The sequence below is a fragment of the Diceros bicornis genome, chromosome 9 (assembly GCF_020826845.1).
Source record: "Diceros bicornis minor isolate mBicDic1 chromosome 9, mDicBic1.mat.cur, whole genome shotgun sequence".
NCBI lineage: Eukaryota > Metazoa > Chordata > Mammalia > Perissodactyla > Rhinocerotidae > Diceros > Diceros bicornis.
In genome coordinates, this window is record NC_080748.1 from 70,046,036 (window position 1) to 70,058,654 (window position 12,619).

Consider the following 12,619-nt stretch of genomic DNA (forward strand, 5'->3'; position numbering starts at 1 on the left):
CTACAGAAAATTCTGGTGTCTCACTTCCCAGCCCCGACCACCACCGGGTTTCACTTTGATACTGGTATGCAGCTCCCTGGGACTCCAGATCCCCATTCTCACAGGAAGTTTGATCACCTTCCCGCTCCAGACTTGGACTAGGCGGTAAAATGGACTAAATTCGGGTAATCTCGGGGACTGACAAGTATTTTCACTTACACTTCCCCAGAGCCTGAAGGTGATCATACTTGTGCCTAGTTTTTACATCTCTGTGATTCTTTCTGGCCTGAGTTCTCTCAGATGGTGGGCCTTTAGAAACCAAAAACCACATGGTGAGTACTCTGTTCTCTGTTTTCACTATCCTCCCTCGCAGAGGCAAAGAATGTCAGTGATCAAAGAGGATTGTGCATAGGAACAAGGAAATGCAAGGAGAGAGAAAGCCACCATATTTCAAAATACTGTTGTGCCATTCAAGTATTGAATTTTGCCTAAATTCAAGAAAAGTCCTTGTGGCTTTACCTAGAATCAAGAACAATTGCAAAACATATAACAGCATAGATAATACATTTTGGAGGACTCATATAAATATGCGTGATCATGAAAACAAACAACTACAGTTTTTCTTTTATTACTGTTGGTATATGGATAACCTCAAACTCAATTGTTGAAATGTTGAAACATGTTCACAAATTTACTCTCTATTATTCAGATGCCCAAAAAATATTTCTTCTTTATTTTCTACAAACAAGCTAATGTTCCTATAAAATCCACCCTGCTGGTGGCATAGAGTAAACAAAATATGCATTTGCCAATTGATGGTATTTCGTAGCATGTGGCTTTAATGACTCTTTAATAGAATCCAATCTGCCAGCTGAGTGCTCAGATGTTTCTTTCTTGCCACATCCAATCTCCATTCCATTCTCCCCAGGATGAGGTCTGTGTACGTGTGGCAGGGGAGGGAAGGGTTATAGGGCTTAATTGACCTTGTGTTGACCAGTGAGGACTTAGGATCCAAAAATGACATCTATCTGCTGTGCTATGGGGTCCTGTTCACCTCCCTCCAACATAAAGAGCAATTGTTCTTGCCTGGTACCTGGGCCACTGCACAGTTTCTGAGATGTTGCTGATACTCTTATGGGTTATCCTTTTGTACAGTCAGGGTTCTTCATCCTCACCTGCTAATTTGGCTCTGTCCAGAGCTAACTACCCTCTAAATTATAGCCGTTCTCCACTCAGCCTAAGTCTTATGCTGTCCTCAGCCTCAGCCTCTACAACGATGTAACTTTGCCCCTCACCCAGGTGGCCCCTGGCACCTGGTAGTCCTGCTGCATCTCAGCACAGCTACGTTACACATCCCACTCAGGGCGCCAGGAAGTCCTTCCCGCATCCCAACCACAGCACACAGCAGCCAAGAAAGGATCTGGAGCATCCACTCATGCATTTTCTTTGCCTAAAAACACACCAAAAATTTTTACTCTGATGCGGCTACAACACGTTGTTTCCGAGTTCTGACACTACATTGCCATCTCCTCCAAGAGTATCAAATTCAGAATGGGGCACCAGCTGTCTCTACTTTTCTTTTCCCTTAAACTGCAGAAAATTGTCCTTCCAACTTCTGAGGCAGAAGAGCCTGAAGCTATTTGTCTGACCACTTGCTTTCTCTGCCTCTTCCTTCTCTCTCTCTCCTTCCCTCGCTCCTTCCTTACACCTGGAAGGGCATTCTTCTAGTTCCCTTTCTTAGAGAGAAAGGACTTCTCCTAAATTTTATCTTCTTTTTGCAAAGGCAGAATTCACCCTCTCCATGTCATAGTTTTTCATAGAATGACCCTGTTGGGGAAATAGCTGTGGGGACATGTCACATGCTGAGGGGGCAAAGAATGAGATGCACATTGGTCTAATATTTTCAAATATATATCCTCATTACCTTATTCGTAACATTAACTTATATTAATAGCCCTTTTCGGGGGCTGGCCCGGTGGCGCAGCAGTTAAGTGTGCGTGCTCTGCTTCAGCAGCCAGGGGTTCGCAGGTTTGGATCCCAGGCGCGCACCGACGCACCGCTTGTCAAAACATGCTATGGTGGCATCCATATAAAGTAGAGGAAGATGGGCACGGAGGTTAGCCCAGGGGCCAATCTTCCTCTGCAAAAAGAGGAGGATTGGCACCAGATGTTAGCTCAGGGCTGATCTTCCCCCCCCCCCCCCAAAAAAAAATATATATAGCCCTTTTCACTGGCTAAGCAATATTTTCTTGTTGTTTTTAGTGCTGTTGAGTCAATTCCAACTCCTAGCAACCCTGTGTACAGCAGAGCAGAACCCTGCCTGATCCTTTTGTGCCATCCTCTCACCTTCCACGTCAGACAATGCTCAGCTGCTATTCACAGGGTTTTCATGGCCAATTTTTTCAGGAGTGGGTGGCCAGGTCCTTCTTCCTAGTCTGTCTTAGTCTGGAAGCTGAAACCTGTCCACCATGGGTGACTCTGCTGGTATTTGAAGTCACGGTGGTGTAGCTTTCAGCATCACAGCAAAACACAGCCAGCACAGTATGACAACCGATAGACGAGTGGTGTGGTTCCGTGACTAGGAAAACAAAGCCAGGCTACAGCAGTGAGAGCGCCAAATCTTAACCACTAGACCACCAGGCTAAAGTAATTTTACATATATTATATATTATGTCAGTCTCAAAATATGGTTCCGTGATTGTATTGTGAATAATTTTAAAAGACTTTCAATTTAAACAAGATTTTTAATTTAAATGAGATAAATAGTATAAATGGGATTTTGTTTAAACCAAACAAACAAGATTTTGTGAGAGACAGTAAGGTGAAACTGAGGCTTAGCAATGGCAAAGCCAAGACTCCACCCTGGCACTCCAGGCTCAAATTCCAGCATCCCTCCCACTCACCAGAGTCCTCATATTTCCCAGATTATCACATGGATGATGATATACTAGATCAAACTCCTCACAGCAGTTGTGAAGTGGCCAGAGTGATGCCCAGCTCTTCATTAAAGAATATGTTAAGTTTGGAAAGAATCTGACGTACCAATTTAGCAAAACAGGAAATTCTCACATGCTAGAAATGGCCTTCGATTTTCAAATTGTTCTTTAGAATCTGCCTAGACGACTTTGAGAAATTATATAAAACATAGTTTTAAATTCCTCCATATTTTTCCCTTTCATATCTCCATTAGCCCCATTTTATCACTAATTATTATTATTCTCATTGCTATATGTGGAAAAAACATGTATGATATTTCAAATGCATATCTGTCAATTAGTTTTCAATTGACCATTATATCTTTGGGATTCTTCTAAATAGTAAGTAAAATTATTATTGAGAAATATAATACTTACAAAGCTGGAAAAGTTCTTAAAGATCATTTAATTCAAATTTGCTAACTGTGCATTTGTCTCTGATTCATTCCTTCATTTAACGAATGTTGACTGAACACCTACCATGCCCCAGGCACCATTCTAGGGGCTGGAACATGGTCATAAACCAAACAGCCTAAAATCTCTGCTCTCAGGGAGCTTACATTTTAATTTGGGAGACATTGACGATAAATAACTGAAATGTATGGTGTGTTAAAAAATAATAGGTGCCAAGGAGCAGATAATAAATAGCAGGAAAGGGAGAGAAGTAACGTGGAGGGGGGTAATTTAATATGGAGGCTGAGGAAAAGCCTCACTGGGAGGCTGACTTTTGAGTAAAGATATGATTGGAGTGGGTCCAAGAATGAGAGTGCTAACAAATGAGGAAAAATTCAAAATCTTGACAACACAAAATCTTGATAGAGGCAAATTATGGGAAAACAGGCACTCTCATCTATTGCTGGTGGTAGTGCCAAATGATATGACCGTATAGGGGAAAATTTCTCAATATCTAACAAAACTACACATGCATTGCCCCTCTTACCCAGTAATCCCACTTCAAAGAATCTATTCTGAGACACATCTCCATGACTTTAAAACAATATATGCACATTGTTTATAAAAACAAATTAATAGAAAAATATTAGAAATAATCAAATCCTTAGGAGATTGTATTAATAAAATATAGTACCTAATTATTATTGTTGTTTTAAGCCACTAAATTTTGGGGCAATTTTTTTCCACAACCATAACTGGGACAAACAGTAATGGATAATAAAAGGCTGAATAATAAAAGAAAAGTCACGGGGCCGGCCCGTGGCTTAGCAGTTAAGTGCCCACGCTGTGCTACTGGCAGCCCCGGTTCTGATCCCGGTTGTGCACCAACGCACTGCTTCTCCCGCCATGCTGAGGCCGCGTCCCACATACAGCAATTAGAAGGATGTGCAGCTATGACATACAACTATCTACTGGGGCTTTGGGGGGAAAAAAAAGGAGGAGGAGTGGCAATAGATGTTAGCTCAGAGCCAGTCCTCCTCAGCAAAAAGAGGAGGATTAGCACGGATGTTAGCTCAGGGCTGATCTTCCTCACACACACACACATACACACAAAATGGCTGCTTGAAAAATAAAAGAAAAAAGAAAAGTCACGAGTTCAAAATGACAGGAAAGGAATGAAGAAAGACAAAGAAGGAGGGAGGGAATAAAGGGATGAAAGAGGGGAAGTGGGGAGGAAGCTCATTCCAGAATGCCAGCTAATAAATATAGAATAAATGTTATAATTCTATCTCCATTTTGCAATCACCAAGGTAACAATTAACTTAAATAAGGATCATCAATGGATGCTAAATCCTTTGGGTGAAAATTGGGGGAGGGGGCAATGCATTCACCTAATCTCAAAGTATCATCCACAAATTACTTACTAATTGCAAAGGGAAAAAATCAACCTTTACAACGGAGAGAGCTGGCAGATATCACCTTTACCAAGTGATTCAACCTAGCATCACCAATAACCAGAACACCTGCTAATATGAGCCATCCTGCTGTGATACATATATCAGGTATTCTTGCCAAAAGTGTTTAATCTGAGTTTATTCATGAAAGAAAAAATAAGAGAAATCCAAAATGTGGGACACTGTCCAAGACAGCTGGTCTATCTTTTTAAAAGTCAATGTCACAACAACAGCAACCAAAAGACTGAAGACTCTTCTAGATTAAAAGAGACTAAAGCAACATAACAAGGAAACATAATGTGTGAACCTTAAATGTAAAGGACTTCATATTAGATAATATTATTGAACTATTTTTAGTTTTCTCAGGTGCAATAATGGTGTGGTTACATAGGAGAATATACCATTTCTTAGAATATACATGCTAAAGTAACTAGGAGTGAAATGTTATAATAGCTGCAACCTACTTTCAAATAGTTTAGCAAAATTAAAATTGTGTGTGTGTGTGTGTGTGAGAGAGAGAGAGAGAGAGAGAGAGAGAGAGAGAGAGAGAGAGAGAACAGACAGACCAAGTCAGATAGAAAGAGGGAAAGCAAATGTGGCAAAATGTTAACAATTAGTGATTCTAAGTGAAGGTCATTTCCTTATTCATTGTACTAACTTTCCAGCTTTTATACAGCTTTGAAATTTTTCAAAATACACTTGGAAAAACAAGAAAGAGTAGAGGAGTTGAATTAGAAGCCAACAATTATAGACAAATAAATTTTGTGAAATTTTGTTATGGGATAAGAGAGAATTAGGACAGTAAACAGGAGAGATCAGAATCTCTAAATTTCTTGATTTTTGAGTTAAAGAAAATTATTCAGGATATTTACACATAGATCTATAATCTATATATAGAAATCCTGCAAAAATTTCTACCTCTGGAGTGATATTTTCTTCATCATGTTTCCATAACTTTTTTCCTTTTATTTAAAATTATTCCTCTACAATAATCAAGACAGTATGGTACTGGCAAAAGAATAAACAAATAGATCAATGAACACAATAAAGAGTCCAGAAATAGACCCGCATAATCAACCGGTTTTTGACTAAGGAACAAGGGCAATACAGTGAAAATCACAGAGGGTTTTCTTGACACATCGTGCTAGCACAGCTGTACATCCACATTCCAAAAAAAGAAACTAGACACAGACTTTTCATAAAAATTAACTCAAACTGGATCATAGACCTGAATGTAAAACACCAAGCTATAAAACTCAAAGAAGATAATATAGGAGAAAATCTAGAAAACCCTTGGTATGGTAATGACTTTTTAGATACAGTACCAAAAGTGCAATCCGTGAAAGAAATAATTGATAAACTGGACTTCATTAAAATTGAAAATTTCTGCTCTGTGAAAGACAATGTCAAGAGAATGAAAAGACAAGCCATAGACTTGCAAAAGAAACATAGGATAAAGGACTGTTTTCCAAAATACACAAAAATCTGAACAAATTCCTCACCAAAGATAGTAAACAGATGGCAAATAAGCATATGAAAACATGCTTCATATCACATGTCATCAGGGAAATGCAAATTAAAACAATGAGATACCACTACACACCTATCAGAATGGCCAAAATCCAGAACACTGGCAACACCAAATGCTGGAGAGTATGTGGAGGATAAGAACTCTCCTTCATTTCTGATGGGAATGCAAAATGGTACAGCCATTTTGGAAGACAGTTTGACAGTTCCTTCCAAAATGAGACTTAGTCTTACTACATTATCCAGCAATCACACTCCTTGGTATTTACCCAAAGGAGTTGAAAACTTATGTCCACAACAAAACCTGCACACAGATGTTTATAGCAGCTTGTTCGTATTTGACAAAACTTGGAAGCAACCAAGATGTCCTTCAGTAGATGAATGGATAAATGAACTGTGGTACATCCAAACAATGGAATATTATTCAGCGCTGAAAAGAAATGAACTATCAAGCCATGGAAAGACATGGAAGAAACTTAAATGCATATTACAAGGTGAAATAAGCCAATCTGAAAAGGCTACATACTGTATGATTCCAACGACATGACGTTCTGGAAAAGGCAAAACTATGGAGACAGTAGAAAGATCAGTAGTTGCCAGGAGTTACAGGGGCAGAAGGGATGAATAGGCAGAGCACAGAGGATTTTAAGGGCAATGAAACTATTCTGTATTTTACAGTTAATAGTGAATACATGTCATTATACATTTGTCAAAACCCATAGAATGTACAACGCCAAGAGTGAACCCTAATGTAAGGTATGGACTTTGGGTGATAATGGTGTGTCGGTGCAGGTTCATCCATTGTTACAAATGTACCACTCTGGCGGAGGATGTTCACAGTAGGAGAGGGTATGAGTGAGGGGGGCCCAGGAGGTATATGGGAACTCTCTCTGTACTTTGTGCTCAAATTTGCTGTGAAGTTAAAACTGTTCTAAAAAATAAAGCCTATCTAAAAAGAAAAAAATAAATCCAAAATTAGGGCAGATTTAAGTTTGAGGAATGAAATAAAAGCTAACTTTAATAACCAGTAGAATTAACTAAATGCCACATGCATTATTTTAGTAAAACATTGGATACATTTTCATGAAATATTCTATGTATCTTTTAACCCTCTTTACTGAGAAATATTACTTTTTCCTAAAATATGATTTTATTTTTCCTTGTTCACAAGTATTTTCAGCTTAAAATTTGAGATATTATTAACAACTATATTGAAAATGTTTCCTATATCTTTTTATTTGTCTAAATTTCTATGCCTAGGAAACTTTCTGTATTTAACCTATTGAGCTTCTTCGTTAGTGGCTAAAAGGAAGAATAAACACATTCTTAATATCTGCCAATATGATAATTGAGTGAATGCTGTATCATTTTAATGGGCTAAATGTTTAGAGTATAACCTTGTGGTTGTAGGAGTGGTATATAGATTTGAGAAAAAACATGAGAACAAATTACATGAATTTTTATGTAAACGTTTGAGCACACAGAAATTTACTACGCACAGAATTTGTGACTGAGAAGCCTGATTCATAGACTCATGAGTGATGCAATCATGATGAGTGATGAAACTTATCAAGGTCACAGTCAAGATAAAGGCAGCTTTCTGGCAACCTCTGGTACCTCCAACTCCTTAGCTAAATTCATGTTGTCCATTCTTAATGATAGGAAATACTAGAATTTATTTTACATTGTTTTAGAGCATTTGCACTTCCCTGAAAAGGCTTTTTGAAAAAAGTCTTGGCCCTGCCTGAAGGTATTCCTATAGCAGACCTCCAGGGATAAGAAACACTAGTTCAGCTCTTTAATTATTTTATCAAATGTCAGCGCTGCCTAAATTCTAAAGCATGTGAGTTGCCTCTCAGTCAAGAAGACAGAACATCCTCTCTTGAGCGATTTCCCATCAGAAAATCTGTGGAGACAATTGCTGCTCCGGATGAGGACAGACTAGCCATTTATTTCCTGAGATTCTCTTATTTTCACCTTTTTATGAGCTCAGATCATGAGAAAGAGATACACATTTACTATATTGCATTAACTTTTCCCACATAGAAATGTCTTCTCAGAACTACAATTTAATATTATACCCTGCATTTTATCTGGAGGAGTTTATGAAATAGTGATGTTATATTGCACATGGCTTCATTTGTTGTTTATACATGATGAGAGTTTATGATGAACTTCCATCTCACTTATAATGACACGTGATACACTTTTATGAGTTCAGAACTAAGACATATTGGCTATTTCTAGTGACTCGGCATCCTTTATCAAATGGGAATTATTCAGCTCAACATTGTTGTCTTTTCATCCTGGCTGCTAGGAAGAGAAGTGATCTTTTCTGCTTTAGCTTCATTAGCTTTTTTTACTTCCTGTCTCTTATCATACTGCCCTTGTTTTCATTTTATAAAAATTCACTTTACCTCTCCCATATTACAAAACACTTGACTTATTTTATGGAAATAAATCCTAGGCATGTTTGTTGAGTTATTTAACAATGTGGTGATCTATGGCATTAAATGAGGACACAGGCAAAAGCCAGATTGAATATACTAAAGGAGGCTCTCGGAGACTCACAGCAAGTCTGACATCAAAGCAACGATGGTTGTAAAATGAAATACAAGCTATAATAGAAATAGGTACAAGGTGCAGTGGGAATATAGAAGGGAAATGCCTCTGGTTTGTTAGAAGAAAATGAGAAGACTTCACAAAAGTGTGAACTCTTAACCTGGGTCTAGAAGAATGAGTAGGAATTTACAAGGAATGTTTGTAATGTATGGTGGGACATGGATCCCAGGACACATATGAAACAACATCCTTTTTCTATAACCAAATGTATCCCATTAGACCCTGGTACTGTCACTTAATCTGAGTAATTCGATCTCTCTCCCAGGAGCCTGTAAAATCTTCATCTGACCTGGGGAGTTCAAGAAAAAAGTGGCTCTAATTCATTTTATAGTCTTCAAAATCTACCAATGTCTTCTGTCTGGACGTGGCCTTCTGAAACTCAAAAGCCAGGTATTTGATTCTTTCCATTCTCTTTGCATTTTTGCTGTGTCATCCCTTCTCAGAGGTAATAACAGCAAAATATAACAGTGCGAGATAGGGGAACAGCAGGTACAGTAGTGCCCAGTATTGGGTACCATAGCAAAATATCATCCCTACCCTGAGAGGAACCTCAGTGGTGAGAAGAATCTTAGATATTATCGAAGTCAGCTCTTTTACTCTCATTTTATGGAATAAAAATTTGATGTGAAAAAAGGCAGAGTGACGCTCCCAAGATCATCCCAGTCAGTTGGATTTGTGGACTGCACTTCTGACTCCTGCCTCAGCAATATTCAAGGTCTCTTCAATGCATTCCTTTAACGTGGGGCACAAATTGCCAAGGGAGTTTGTTAGAATGTATTGAAGGTACACATTTCAGGACTCTACTGTTAGAGATTCAGATACAGAGAGGAGAGCCAGAAACCTGCATTTTTAACAAGCATCCCCAGTGATACTAATGCAAATGACCCACCCTTTCAAAAACACTGTTAGAGGCTGAACTCCCTAAGGGCAGAGGCCTAGTTTTCTTAATCCTTTTATCCCCAGTGCCTACAGAGCACAGTGTATAGGAAATGTCTAATGTTGAATGGATGAGTAAACCATATTTCTAAAAATACATACCACCTTCAAAGCTTATTTGTTTCTAGCAAAGGTACTGCCAAATTTGTTCTTTACTGGAATATTTTGAATTGTTATCTTTGAATTGTAATGTTTCTGCATTTCTTTATAGATCAAGTTTTTCGACACAAAGTCCAGAGCAAGCTTTTTCAACACAAGAAGCCAGCAGCCTGAAAAAAATCCCAGGAAGCGAGAATTCCAGGAGTGAAGCAGAATGTTTTGTCTAAGTTGTCATTGTTCACCTTTTGAACACATAAGATGTAATTCCAAACTGAAACCCAAGCTACCTTCTTGGTATTTTGTGATTTATTGTAGCATTATCTTTATTTATGAGAAAATCTAAGCAGGTTCTCCCCCTATTAAATATGTGACTATTAAATATTTAGGTCTGCAGAGTGAATTTCTCTATATTTTATAAACAAAATATTCTAGAAAACAACGATTTTTTTTTTAACAAATGAAGATAAACGAGGATAATGATATGACATAGAAAAAATACATTCATTGGTTTTTTCTAAGAACTATTCTATTCTATGAAATAAGTTATGATATTTTAAAATAACATCTGGAGGCAACCTAAGTATGCATCAATAGATGAATGGATAAAGAAGGTGTGTGTATATACTGTGGTATATATATATATATACGGTGTGCACAATGGAATATTATATACTGGAATATACAATGGAATATATATATACAATGAAATATTACTCAACCATAAAAAAGAATGAAATCCTGCCATTTGTGACAACATGGATGGACCAAGACAGTATTATACTGAGTGAAATAAGTCAGACAGAGAAAGATAAATACCATATGATTTCACTTATATGTGGAATCTAAAAAAACAAAACAAACAAACTAACAAAACGAAACAGACTCATAGATCCAGAGAACAAACTGGTGATTGCCAAAGGGAAGGGAGGTGGGGGTTTGGGCAAAATAGGTGAAGGTGATTAAGAGTTACAAACTTCCAGTTATAAAATAGGTAAGTCATGAGGATGTAATATACAGCATAGGGAATACAGTCAATAATATTGTAATTACTTTGTATGGTGACAGATGGTTTTAAGACTTAGCATGGTGATCATTTTGTAATGTATATAAATGTCAAATCACTATGTTGTACACCTGAAACTAACATAATATTGTATATCAACTATACTTCAATTAAAAAAATCATCCAGCCTGCCTAGTATATCGTTGGCTGGGGCAGGGGTGGGGTTACTTTGGCATAAGAATGTCAAGAACAATAATATTATTTCAAGTGAAATGCTATCTTTTGTCTCCTTCCACTTATTTCAAGACCTTATTTATTGTGATTAATATACATCATGTCATTTTCTACAATCCTAATTCATAAATTAATCTCAAACAAAGCTGTGTACATATAAAAAATAAATAAAATAAAATAACATAACATCTGGGTGAAATTCCCATACATAAATAGCTCATTAGGAAAGCAGTCTAAATGTAAATACCCTGAGATGTGGATTTTTCCAACATTGTCACATAATACACGGAGTGAGTAATTAGTACATCCTCATTTTGTAAAAGTTTAGAGAAGGCCTCAATATAATCAGCCTCTAACATGTTATCTCTCCTAAATAGTCATGTTCTGTATCTCACACCACATGGCCTCTGCCTTCCAACTTTAATTCACATAATCTGGTTATCTGGTTCTGTAAGAATTACAAAAGTCCATTTCAGTGGGGTAATTGCAGGTGAGTGATATCCAAGACTGAGAAAATGTAGATTATTAGATTTAGCAAAATGTTATAGCATGATTCATATTTGTTGATTGTGAAAATGCTTTGGGGAGATTGAATTAGCAGAAAGAAGACCTTTTAGGAAGCTCAGAGAAAAGAATCTCAGGAGTATAATTTTGGAATGAATTAAGTTATTTGTGGATCTAAATGAGCATGTCTGAAAATTAATATAACAAAAGAAAAGTCGTACAGAAGAGCAGAAAGTCAGCATATAAACCAGATTGGTTTTGACATTTGACAAGCAATTATAGTGAAAGTAATCATGAAAACTCAGGATGACTATGTTTCTAGTGATTAATTTTGGCTGGAGTTTGACACAATTATCCAGATATTCAGACAAAAGCAAAAATGCTAATTTTCTTGAAACTTTCTTTTTCTGTGTTATTTGGATATTTTTCATATATTACTAAACTTTCTCCAGATGATTCATAATTTTGGTTTTAGAGTAATTGTTTTTTTAAAAACCTGCACATTTTCTTTTCTTATAAAGCAACAATTATGGCCAGAGCCCAGAACATAATACTAAAGTCATAATTCTTAAAAGTATTCTACTTCAAGGCTACGTCTTCATTTCAATTGGTAATAAGTCTTATACAATGGAATGATTCTCAAATTACTTAAAGTGAATTACAGAGTAGCAGAATTGGCGTACAGGGAAAGGCCTCTGGAAGGCATGAATTACAACTCTAAGCTTTATTCCTCCTGCCATAATTGACTCTGATATTTGGGACAATGTAGCTTAGATAAAAGGTACCTTACTACAGGCCTTGGCAGTGACTACATATGTACCAGAAGGTACTACTGAAGCGATTAGGCTTAACCACCTAGCTGCTTGGTCACCCACTCTGCAGTACTCCCAGCA